This window comes from Desmodus rotundus, chromosome 3 (genome assembly GCF_022682495.2).
Source record: "Desmodus rotundus isolate HL8 chromosome 3, HLdesRot8A.1, whole genome shotgun sequence".
Classification (NCBI taxonomy): Eukaryota; Metazoa; Chordata; class Mammalia; order Chiroptera; family Phyllostomidae; genus Desmodus; species Desmodus rotundus.
Genome location: NC_071389.1, coordinates 49,860,131 through 49,873,067, shown reverse-complemented (window position 1 = coordinate 49,873,067; position 12,937 = coordinate 49,860,131). Strand labels below are relative to the sequence as shown.

Below are 12,937 nucleotides of genomic sequence, written 5' to 3'. Positions count from 1 at the left end.
AAAAAAAAAAAACAGAAAGGAAACTAGAATAACAAAACATTCAGCCAAAATCTACATCAAAACTAAACAAAAAGTACCACTATAAACCCTAAAATTTGGGGTATTGAGGTTAAGCTGGCTATAGCAAGCCTCCCCTAGTACTGGCAACTGTGTGGGAGGAAGCGGAGAGTAGACAAGGGATTTCTGACAGCTGGGAGAACTGCAGGACTCGATACTGAATTGCCCAAGGACCCAAAATAAAAGAGTCCTTTCTGGAAAGCTCAGTGGGCCATGTTTAGAACAACACCCAAATAGGTCCTGGCTTCATGGGCTCTCAGTTGTGAGTGGTGAGTGCTAAGTGACGGCAGAAGTTCAGACTATGCAGGGCAGTTAGTGCCTTAGGAAAATGGGAAATAAAACAACTAAAGCTCCCTTCTAAGACAAAGATCAGCCTCCAGGAGAATCTTCTGGGAGTAGGAGGTAAACCGAGCAGGATGGAGACAATAGGATCAAGTGAAAGAAAAGATCCAGATAAAATTAAACGAGGAGAACAGAGAAGGTAGATCACAGATAGTAGATCATATATTTGAATACTTCATCTTACTAAGAGGAAGTTCTACAACTGTGAAGTTAGAAAAACTACTGACCAACGTTCCTCTTCTGAGATTTTTAAAAACCCCATCTCACTTAAACATGAACAAGAACAAAGACTGTGGTCATTTCATGTACAGGATTATCATAAGATAAAAGAAAACAATGCACAGAACCATGAAGCAAGATGTATCATGAGTTTTCATTTTGCTTGGTTGTTTAGTTTTTTTATATTCCACATGTGAGTGAAATGATAAGATTTTTGTCCTTTTCTGAGTTATTTGACTTAGCATAATATCCTCAAGATCCATCATGTTGTCACAAATGACTATATTTCATGTTTTTTTATGAGTAGTATTTCATTACAGCTATATCACATTTTCTTTATCCATTCATCCATCTATGGACAAATAAACTAACATAAAACAAACAAACTAACATAAAAAAACTCATAGGCTACAGAATGATGGTTACTGGAGGAAAAGGGGGTGGTGGAGAGGTGAATTGGGTAAAGGGCATCAACATATGGTAATGGAAGGAAACTAGACTTTTGGTGGTGAGCATGCAATAAACAAATATCATTATACTGTTGCACACCTGAAATTCATATAATGTTATTAACCAATGTTACCTCAATAAATACACCTCTGGTCATATAGCCAGGGAGTGATGGGTCTGAAAAGGAAAGTACACTCTGAGTCCATGTTCAGCATTTCTCCCATTTCATCATTCTGTTCTTCTTTCTTTCTTCCTCCTTTATATGTCTTTTAAAATGTTTTTCTTCCCTTTACTTTCCTTCTTCTCCCTTACTATCATATTACTTCCTTGGTAGAGAGAAAGGTACTGTGAAAGATGGGTGGGCGGATGGATGGATGGATGGATGGGACAGTGCTTGGGTTAATGGACTTCTTCAAAAGAGGCACTGAGATTGCTGTAACGGTATCAACTGGTAGGTCAGACATCAGAGGTCATCTGGCTTCTCTTGATCCTCATCCTATGGCTTGGCTTTTTTGACTACTGCTCTCAGCACACTGGCCTTCTTGCTATTCCTCGAAGAGGACAAGCCCATCTGGGCTCTCCATTTGCTATTACTCCATCCAGAATTCTCCTTAAGTCCTTGCTTAAGAAGGACTTTATTGAAATAGCATCACTCGCTCCTCTTCTTATCACCCCTCTCTGCTGTTCTTTCTATAGCTATTATCACCATCTGGCATAGTATAAATTGTATTGGTTTATTTGTTCTTTGCCTTTTCCCCACTAGTGTAAACTCCATTAGGGCAAGGATTATAGCCAGTGTGTTCTTTTTAATAGTGTAAGAGTAATTTTATCTGATCCCAGTGGTCAGTTAGCTTCTGGTGTTGGATCTATAAATAGTCACATCCTAGATAAAGGAAATAAAAATACATTCACAACATAAAAGTGAATGTCTACTTAGAAACTCCAAAAGTTGTTGGTGTGGGGAGAGGGGTGAGAATGGGTTATGAAATCACAAGGGTTCCTTAAGGAAGAAAGGAATTAAAAGGCAGCAGTAATTGCAATTGGAACTCACGTTTCAAATGATGTTTTAAACCTTTTGAAATGCACTTACTGTCTTTTTGGTTAACCAAGGTCACAGATCATTGTAAGTCAGTCGATATCACACATCACCCACAGCAAATCAAGGAAGCACTAGCAGGCACAAGAGAATCCGTTTCTCCCTGCAGCAGTCCTGACCGTCCTCCACTGGCCCTGAGTTCTTGGCTCAACCAGGAAATTTATCTGAAAAAGTCATGGTTGTTTGGGAAAGGCAAAAAAGTACTGAAATCCAAGCCAGTGTCCACTCATTAATCAAGCCTAAATGTAAACATTGCTTCTGTGTCTGGAGGAGATATTTTCTGTATAAACTAGAGATTTTTTTGTATGTGGAAAAAACCCTTTCATTTCAGCAATTACATCAATATTTTAAATTTTATAATGGACCAAGGAAAAGGAGTGGGACATAATACAGAAAAGAAGTTTGAACCAAAAATAAAAAGAAAGTATATGTGTAAATTGGGGATCACTATAAATTTGGCCTCCTTATTAAACCAGCTCCTGTTTCACTAAACATGGTGAAAGTATTTTTTCTATATTTTATCAATCTTTTCCATCATTTATCTAAATAGTGAATATTCTGTATTAAAAAGCAGAACTGCACTTGATTAAAAAAATAAAAACTAAACTTTTATAACAATAGAAATAGAAACTACGTATTTATAATGGGGCTTCTTCCCACAAAACTCAGTTTTGGGTTAATGCACTTCCTGATTCAGGGTTTGACATTTGAAGAGTTTTAGCTTATTTGAGGACTTTTTCCTCTGCTCCAAAATGACCGGTCCAAAAACCTCATCCACAAGTATGCCTTTCGGCAGTTTACCATTGAGCGCCCACCATGGTGAAGGCAAGTGTAGGCACTCTTTCCCCTCAGGTCCCACTGCCCCCTGGACACATGGTGGCACACTTCACATTGTCGTTAAGCTTCCAGCCCTTGAGAGCTAAAACTTCTTAATTTCATCACTATTATGGTGCCTGGCAATATTAAGTACTTCTGTGAATAACTTTTAAATTAATAAATGAATAATGGATAAATTAGTCACCACTGGGGATGTGAAATTGTGTTAAGACTCAACTGATCTGACAAGTTAGCTGAATAGATAAGATATGCAAAGTTAAATAACAATCCAAGAGTTGAATTTTCCCAGAGGCTAAACTCTTACGAGAAGAGTACCTGGACAATAACTATTGTGAAAGGAAGAAAGGCAGGACAGTGTGCTGGGTAAGAGTTTAGGCTCTGAAATCAGATGGAATTTGTTTGTTGCTTCATTCTACCATTTGGTAGAACGGTCAAAAGCCAATGAGACCATTACTCATTATGTGAAATAAAAGACAAAGGTAAATGTATCACTGATTATGTCAAGAAAGGGTGATACTGGTCAGGCTCTGCTGATCTTCCATAGGATTTGAGGAAAGCATGTAGTTCTTGGAGATTTCTAGAGGCATGTAGAAGCCTGATTACTGGGAGATAAGACTGTTGTTGATTGGTTGAAACTCAGAAATGTGTTTATTGGAGTAAGTCTTGATTGGCTGACTTTCAGAAGAAAAAGGCTGGCCCCGATTGGTTGGCTTATAAAAGTATACCCACTGGTTTAAAACCAGTTCTGTTGACTATGTGCAGCCATGGCTATAGAGCATTTAATCTTTTTACACATTTGTGAAAATTTAACTTTTCTAAATTTCAGATTTGTTACATATAAAACTCACTGGGATTTTATAAGAATTAAAAAAATTTCAACTAGCCCTGGCTGGTGTGGCTCAGAGGATTGAGTGCTGGCCTGTGAATCAAAGGATCACTGGTTCAATTCCCAGTCAGGGCACATGGCTGGGCTGCAGGCCAGGTCCCCAGTTGGGGTGTGAGAGAGGCAACCACTCAGTGATATTCCTCTCCCTCTCTTTCTCCCTCCCTTCCCCTCTCTCTAAAAATAAATAAATAAAATCTTTAAAACTAAAATATCAACTAACATGGTACTTTATTTACAAGGCCTAAGACAGATTAAATAGGTTTGTATTATCTAGGATTCCACTTTTCTTCTGCTCTACCTTACTTAACTCACCTAAGATTCTGAAGCCATGAGATAATGCCTTCAGAGAGAATGTGCTCCAGAGCTCTAGGAGAACAGGTAGAGATGTGATAGGCTAGATTATAGCCTCCCACCTTGTTATAGAATCATACATGACTTTACCATATCACCCACCAAATAACAGTCTGTCCCCCACCTCCATTGACACTGGCATTGGCCATGTGAATTACTTTAGCCAGTGGATGGTTGCAGGTGTAACATAAGAAGTTTTAGGCTAGCTTTCAGGATTCTAGCCTGAAATTTGAATTTCTGTCATCTACCAGGAGAGTAACATACTCTGTCCAAGAAGAACAGGGAAACACATAAAGCAGATCTGGACCCAACATGTAGATTGAAGCCAAGCCCAGCTCACCAACAGACCCTTGACTGAAAAAAGATAAATATTTTTTGGTATGAAGCCACCAAATTTTGAAGTTTGTTATGCAGCAACAGCTGACTAATATATAAGGGAAAGACATGAGGTGGAGCTTGGATGGTTATAGAATAGAAAAGAGAAATGGAGCAGGAATGGGAATAAAGGACCAGGGGAGTGGATTAGCCTAAGGAAAATATTGCCATTACTTTGTTTTGCTTCAGCTGTAAAAGGAACATAAATACATTAATACTTTCTCTCCTCCTAGGTACAAAGTAACACTAACATAGAACAACCTTTGGTCTGCCACATTATCTATATTATAACAATATTGTCCTAGGATATGGATTCCAAGACTTCTAGGAATGAACTGTCACACTTTCAAACGTTCTATCAGTTAAGTTTCTCTGGACGAAAGCAATATAATCTGACATTAGTTAACCTAAGCAAAAAGAAAACCCATTATGGAATGCTGTCTACCTAGTAGCATCACATAGTCACAATAGAAGTTAGAGCAGCTCTGAGTACCTTTACATGAGCTAGTTAATAAGCTGCAATTATTTTTAGCCCGCATCCTCCCCCACAAGTTTCTGAAACCAAGGCAGGTGAGACAGATTGCCTTGAGCTATGCCATGTCCTTTGGCACCACCAGTTTGCAAACAATGGGGAAGAGATAGGTTACTCAGGAAAGAAATTGTTAATTACCAAAAGGAGGGGTAGAACCTGGAAGCTAGGTAGCAAAAATAACAGATGTACAGAGGGACAGTTCTTGATTGGGTTCTTTCATTAAAACATATCTTGTGGGGTCTTTCTCAGAATTTGGCCCAGAGTGGGCCAAATAAATATTTGTTAAACAAATATTGAACAAAAATGAACCTAGAATGATCTCAGTCTCATTGACAATCCCCTTTTTGCCATCTTTTATAAAATGGTGATATCAATATATCCTATTTTCCTCCCATTTGTCTCAAAAATTCATTGAGGTGCATGACACAAATCATTCCAAAAATTTAATGTTTTACATAAACAAACAGGAATTGGTATTTTTGGTCTATAATAACTCACATTTCTTTGGCACGTCCAATGAGCTAGCCACCATGCCAAGTACCTTACCTAATCATTTCATTTTCTTCCAAACCCTATGCGGTGGATGTTTTATACACTCCTCCTTTGCTTCCATTTTATGGCTACAAAACTAAGGTGTAGGGAATGGTGCGTGAGTTTGCTCAGGGTGACATAGTAAATGACAGAGTAGGCATTTGAATCAAAAATTTCATGATTTCAAAGACCATTCTTTTAACCATTTTGCTCAGTCTCTCAGATTTTCTGATCCAGAAGGAACTTGCAGATTTTAGAATTATCAATGTCGGCACACATTATCTTTTAAATACTAGTGTGCAATATTGGGAAAGTGGTTCATATCATTTGAGCCTTCTAGTTGAAATTATGAAAAATATTATACTATGAAATCAAACATCATGCCTTTCAGGAATTGTTAGCTTTTATTAAACTAATATTAAAATGCTGACTAACCTCCAGAACAGCTTTGGTTATTAGGTCAGATCCATTGTCCATAAAAGCCCTGTTAATTTATGAGTGGATAGTTACTTTCTTTCATATTTTCAGATCGTATTTTCAGATTCCAAGAATTTTACAATGACATCCAAAGCAAAGGTCTTTTTTTAAAAGATTTTATTTATTTATTTTTACAGAAAGGGGGAAGAAGGGAGAAGGAGAGGGTGAGAAACATCGAGGTGTGAGAGAAACATCGGTAGCTTGCCTCTCACTTGCCTCTTGCATGCCCCCAACCGGGGACCTGGCCTGCAACCCAGGCATGTGCCCCAACTAGGTATTGAACCAGTGACCTTTCAGCATAGAGGCCGGTGCTCAATCCACTGAGCCACACCAACCAGGCCAAACAAAGATCTTTCTGAAACCAAAACTTAAACTTAAGAGTTTAAATTGTTTGCCAGATTACATCTCATAAATTCAGACACTCTTCTCAAGAGATTAGAATGCAATGAAGTTAAACTGTTTATATTGGGAAATTCTGAACTTTTAGAAGAAAACCTATTCAGTCACCATCAGCTCATCACTATTCAAAATAGTTCATGTGTATTTAATGGCTTTGAGGTTTTCTTTCCTCACACTGTGATGGTGTCATAATAGTAACAACTTTGCAAAAAAGTGTGCTTTGTTCTCACTTCTGCATTTCTTCTTTATAACATTCTTAATTTATCTACACAGTCAAAAGAAAAGCAAAAATAGAATTGTTTCTTTTTCCCCATTTAAACTCTTATTGCTAAAAGAAGACTTGGACTCCTGAATTATTTTGTTGAATAATAATTTAAACTTTCACTTTGGTTCAACAAAATAGGCTTTGAGGAATTAGTAAATGTGGCTTTTGAAACTGAGGAAGCACTTTGAATTAGTAATTATTTATCAACTAGAATGATTCCAGCTACCATTAAAAAAACACACACAAGCCAGTGATCCCATTTCTGGGAATATATCTGAAGAAACACCAAACACTAATCCAGAAGAATACACGCATCCCTACATTTACTGCAACATTGTTTATCATAGCCGAGATCTGGAAACAGCCCAAGCGCCCATCAATGCATGTGTGGATAAAAAAGCTGTGGTACATTTACACAATGGAATATGCTACTACTCAGCCACTAAAAAAAAAAGGGAAATCTTACTTTTTGCAACAGCATGGATGGACCTGGAGAATATTATGCTAAATGAAGTAAGCCAGTCAGAGAAAGACAAGGACCATATGATTTCATTCGTATGTGGAATCTAATGAACAAAATAAACTAACAAACAAAATAGAAACAGACTCATAGACACAGAGAACAGACTGACAGCTGTCAGAGGGGAGAGGAAGGGGGCTGGATGAAAGAAGGAAAAGGGATCAAGCAAGATGTGTATACATACATATATTCATCTATATGTGTATATCACATAGACACAGACAGCAGGGTGGGTGGTAGGTGGAGGTGGGCAAAGGTGGGGGGAATGGGGAGGGAAAGGCTTTGTTTGGGATGATGGGTGCACAATACAGTGTACAGATTTTTTTTTGTCTTGTACACCTGAAATCTTTAAAGTTTTGTGAACCAATGTCACCCCAATAAATCAATAAAAAATAAAATTAAAACACCCAAGTCAGTGTCTTAAACAATAAGAAATTCTATTAACAGGAAGTTCAGCGGTAAAGAAGCTCCTGAGTTGTTTAATTCAGCAGCTTATCGATATCAGGGATCTAGCATCATCCAAACACTGATTTTTGTCCATGAGCACATACCCTCTTGGTTACAAGAGGACTTCAGCAGCTCTGGGCACCGCATCTCACAGTACAACCTCCACAGGCAGAAGAATGGAATGGCCCTGACTTCTGCCCTCCCCCTTTTTTCAAAAGTTCCTCAGACAGACTTTCCTCTAAGTTTACTGGACAGAAGTGATTCACTTGATTATTCTTAAATCTATCACAGACAAGCAGAATGAAACCAATGCTTTAGGACAATTAAGATTCATTCCCTAGGCTGAGAAAAGACCCAGGCATCCTTGAAACCTATGGCCCCAAAGGATAAAATTGGATTTAATACATATGTAGCATGAGGAAAAAACTGCTATTGAATAAATAATAGTATCTACCATAGATTTTTAGCTAGTTTTATAACTTAAATTTTTTTCAAAATTTAGATATATATTTTAATTCTCAAAACAATCTGGAAAGATGGTAAATAACTGATTACTCCTATTACACAAATGAGAAAATGAAGGCCCAGAGAAGTTAAGTGGTTTGCACAAGGACAAAAAGTGATAAATAAATAAATAAATAAATAAATAAATAAAACCTTAAATCTGTATCATATTCAGTTTTTGTTTTATTTTTTAAATATTTTATTGTATTTTTTCCATTACCATTTAGTCCCCTTATATTCCCCTTCCCAAGCAATCACCACACTGTTGTCCATGTCCATGAGTCCTTTTTCCTTTTTGCTCAGTCCCTCCACCCCCTAACTTGGCCCCAGAGTTTGGATTAGAACTCACGCTGCGTGGTTTCTGGCTCAGTTGCCTTTAAATGATAGACTTTTTGTCCTTTTTCCTTCACATAATCACTCCTAAGTCTCTGAGATCAATCCAGTTCCCTGCATTCTTTATGATAGAGGAAACTGTCTTCAGCATTCAAGTAGCTTATATAGAAAATTATGAAAAGAAGAACATAAGCATCAACAAAATATTCAAGATATAAAGACAATAAGTCATTCAATAAGCCCAAAATTTCCTGAAACTTTGTCTTAATTTAACCTCCCGCAGTTGCCAGCAAGAAGCATGCATGGTTAGTTGTGAGGAAATAGGAAACTGCTAGCAAAATTTAATCTGAAAAACAAATGTGCTCTGTAAGAGAATTGCCCCAAATATAACCAACCTGTCATGTCAGTTTTATAACAGGGCCTAATTCAAGCAGTTGTTCATCATGGGCTAAATATTACACACATTTATGTTCTTAAAAAGATGTCACAGCAAGCTACCATGTGCAAATAATATATATAAATATCAAAGTGCTTCTGTGAAGGGCCTGGGTTTGGGGGAAACACATAATTTCTCATCACATATTAGATATTCAACAAATATCTGTTGATTGGATAAATGAATATGTACTTCAAATACGATTATATAATTGTGTGTCTGCCGGCTGTCCATTTTTGATGTGCTTGAAAATTTTCATTCTTCTTTACTATCGTACAGAGTGAAACAAAAAGCAGATTTTTAATTTAATACCATCTGAATCAACAGCCAGTGTTTCGATTTTTCTACTGACATAAACACTATACATTGAGAAACTTGTTTCCTTAGAGAAACAAGCTGCTCTAACAATTTTCTGATAAAATTTCATAGAAATCTCAAAAAAGAAAGGGAAATGGAGAGACAGAGATAAATAAAGAGAGAGAGAGAAAAAGGAACTGAGGTACGTCTGCAGTGTGATTCCTCCAGCGCTGCCTCTCAGGTCTCAGCACAACCGCCGTACCTCCAGCCCTTACGTCTTCTAAGACTCCTAGTGGTTTACTTTCCTGGGTGGACTGCTGACCTCCCCCGTCCCTGAACATCATTTTTCCACCCATTCAAATTACCTCTATCTGGTGCTGCTTTTTCTCCACCCAACCGTGGCCCAGGAGAGTGTGCCTTCTTTGACCCATATTCAAAATAGAAAGCAGAAGATTGGGATTGCTTTCCATGAACTGTCCATTCATCTCTTCTTAGCTGAAGCATGAAGCATAAAGCAGAGTACACCTTTTTTTTTTTAACTTCTTTCAACCAAACTATCATTTTTGCAGCAGCCACTAGAGAACATCTCTACAAGTTCCACAAATAATAAAAGAACTGGGAAATTCTAAGAAGATACTTAGCTATTGTGTACAGCTCTATTCCTGGAAGACTACTGAGATTTGGAATTAAGAGACAAAAGGGAAGAAAGCTATAAATACAGCAAGACTGGAAGCTACTATTTCTGGAATTAGTTCGTTTTCAAGTGTGTTAGTCAAGAACTAACCTTGACATGTTTGTGATTTGTACTCATTTGTTCTGCTCTGTCATCAGAAAATAATTTCAGCCACAATCATCATTGCCACAGTGTTATTTTGGCATCCTGCTGTCAGATATAAAATCATTTCAGTATTTCTACATATTTTATTTATGCTTCCAGACACTGCTCTCTTTAATCTTTTACATTTTACAGCTTATGTTAAAGCCTATACTATATTCTAGTTTCTTTTCTCTGTTTTTCCCCCCACAATTATGCTTGGATAAAAGCTTTAAGGCTTTCACTAGCATATTGCAAACTCTGTCTCCCCTCCTGGACGATTACAAGAGGCTCTTCCGAGTCCCAGTGGCGGCATCCACAGCTCCCAAGAGCCCTGACTCCAACTCAGCAGCACAACTTGCAGGTTTATCTGCTTCCTTAATATTGTACCCAAAGCAAGGTGATTTTTTTACTTGACTTGCTTTTTCATTTAAAAGATAAATATTCTTGTCTGTTACAAACACTTTAGACCAATACTTACAAGAAACCCAATCCAGGGCAACAACTATTTATTACAGGTTAATAGTAAAAAACAAAACAGAACACCAAAACCCTAAGAGATAGTATAGGTCTCTTCCCCCAATGATTTTACATCTGCATAGAACTATGATGTCCTAAATTAAAAAGGAAAGCCTGGGTAGATAACTTAAAATTATTTTTTCAGCTCTACGATTCTAGGATTCTGTTAAGCACAAAGACTGAGCCCTCTACAGAATGGTTGGTGGCACTAACTAGTGCTCAGGGAAGAGACTCATGTTCGACTCTTGCTCACACACACACACACACACACACACAAGCAGGAAAAATGTATTAATCCTTTTTAAAAATAAGAAGAAATTATAGCTAAAAAAGGAACCTGAACTTCAGTAACAGCTGTGACAATCCACAGCAATGGTGGGAGAAGATATTTAATTTAGCTGATTTTCTGTGGTTGTTCACTAGTTTCACTGAGAAGCTACGGGAGGTTTGGTTCTCCAGGCAGCAACCTGAGGCAAGTCAAAGATCTGGGAATCTACACACAATCCCAAGTGTCAAATGGGACATAGTTTGGAAGGACGTGCAATGCTCAATCATAAGCATGACAAACACTGACAAGCAGGAAACAGGTACTCATTGAGAGTAGCGCGTTTGGCTCCAAGAGCCGCCTCACTTTGAAGACAAGCGGCACCACCCTCTTGCAGAAAGCTCTGGTTCTCCTGTTGGAAGTTGCTAGAGAATTACAGTGGGATCGATGCAGTCCAAAGATTCTTTTATTCTCATAAGAACTTCATGAAGCTTCTCACCAAGGGCACCCACATGAAAATTTCCAGGAAGAAGTAGTTTCTTAAATCCATTTTCCCAAATGGAGCAGCATATTGTATGGGATGTATGAATTCAGAGTGTCGATATCTGCATACTCTAGATTCCCCAGTTGGTACTTTTATACGTTTGATCAGTCAGCCAGGTCAAATCCTGGAAATTCTGATGAGGGACCTTCACCCAGCGGGTATGGACCAGTTTTACGTGGAAGATGGTGTTACTGCAAAGGATGCCATCAGGAGAATGGAATGTGTGACCTGATACCAGGTCCTGTCATTGATGCCACAATGTTTCATCCTTGTGGGAATTTGATGAATGGTATGAAATTGGATGGAACTTACCAGACTCTTCGCATCACTCCAGAATTAGAATTTTCTTATATTAACTTTGAAACAAACTGCATTCAGACCTCCTACAATGACCTGATTAGGAATGGTGTGGAAGTCTCCGAGCCAGGAAAGTTTTGTGACCACCTTGTTTGTAAACCGGAGTTCTAAATGTCGCACAGTGCTGGCATCACCCAGAAGACTGGAGGTTTTACATGTCTTGATTGCTAGAGTGCTGTGTTCAATGATTACAACTTTGTTTTTACCAGCTTTGCTAAGAAGTACCAACAACAGCAGAGTTGATTAAGAAAGGTGAAGAAAAAAGCACAAGAAGAAAACACACATAGAAGAAGGTGGTAGCTGCTTCTTAGACATTGATACCAGGGGCTGTGCTTTCCATACCCACCACCTGGCAGTTGGCAGAAAGCTCTAGGTGTAATAATAGGGTAACAGTATTAAATTGAATGCATTATTATATCAAGGAGTTATATATCTTGCATGAATGTTCTCTTCTGTGTTTAGGTTTCCCATGCCTCTCTTGCTGTGAAATTGAAATGCATGTAGAAAAAAAACTTTTACTATATGAAACATTACAACACTTGTGACAAGACTTCAATTTGGTTTATGCACTGTGTAATATTTCTCCAGGTATCATCCAAAATTCCCACAGACTACGCTTTTATCCACCCTAGGTGTTGGCCTCAGCCGAACCATCTGGGACTGTTCTATTAAATTCCTGCCAGGATATTATATTGAGTTACCTCCAATTTCTAGAAAGTATTCTCTACTAATTTTATTGAAACCAATTTCTAGTTCATACAGATGTTCTCTGCAACAGCAATTAAAGTTTTTCTTCCATGAGTCAAGTCCTCTTAAGAAAGTGATTGTAGTTATCCATTTTGTGTATTACTATTTTAACATTATTGCTTCCTGCACTTGTATTCTTTTAATTGATTGTGTTCCTCACCACGGTGTCTCCCCTGCCAACCCTGCCCCAGTAAAGCAGTACCACTGTTACACTGTGGGTTTACACCGGTCTTATACTGCAGAGGGGGAAGAAGCATGGGCCGTGAGCTTAATTTTCTTTTAAGGTCAACGGAGTTTGGCTTCTTTTTTTATTGTCATTGGCTCTTTTGGAAGATAG

General features: G+C 38.0%; 1 pseudogene; it reads left to right on the top strand.

The window, feature by feature from the left end:
- Positions 1-473: 473 nt before the first annotated feature.
- On the top strand, positions 474-12,096 carry LOC112309113 (S-adenosylmethionine decarboxylase proenzyme pseudogene; annotated as a pseudogene).
- The last annotated feature ends 841 nt before the right edge of the window (positions 12,097-12,937 follow it).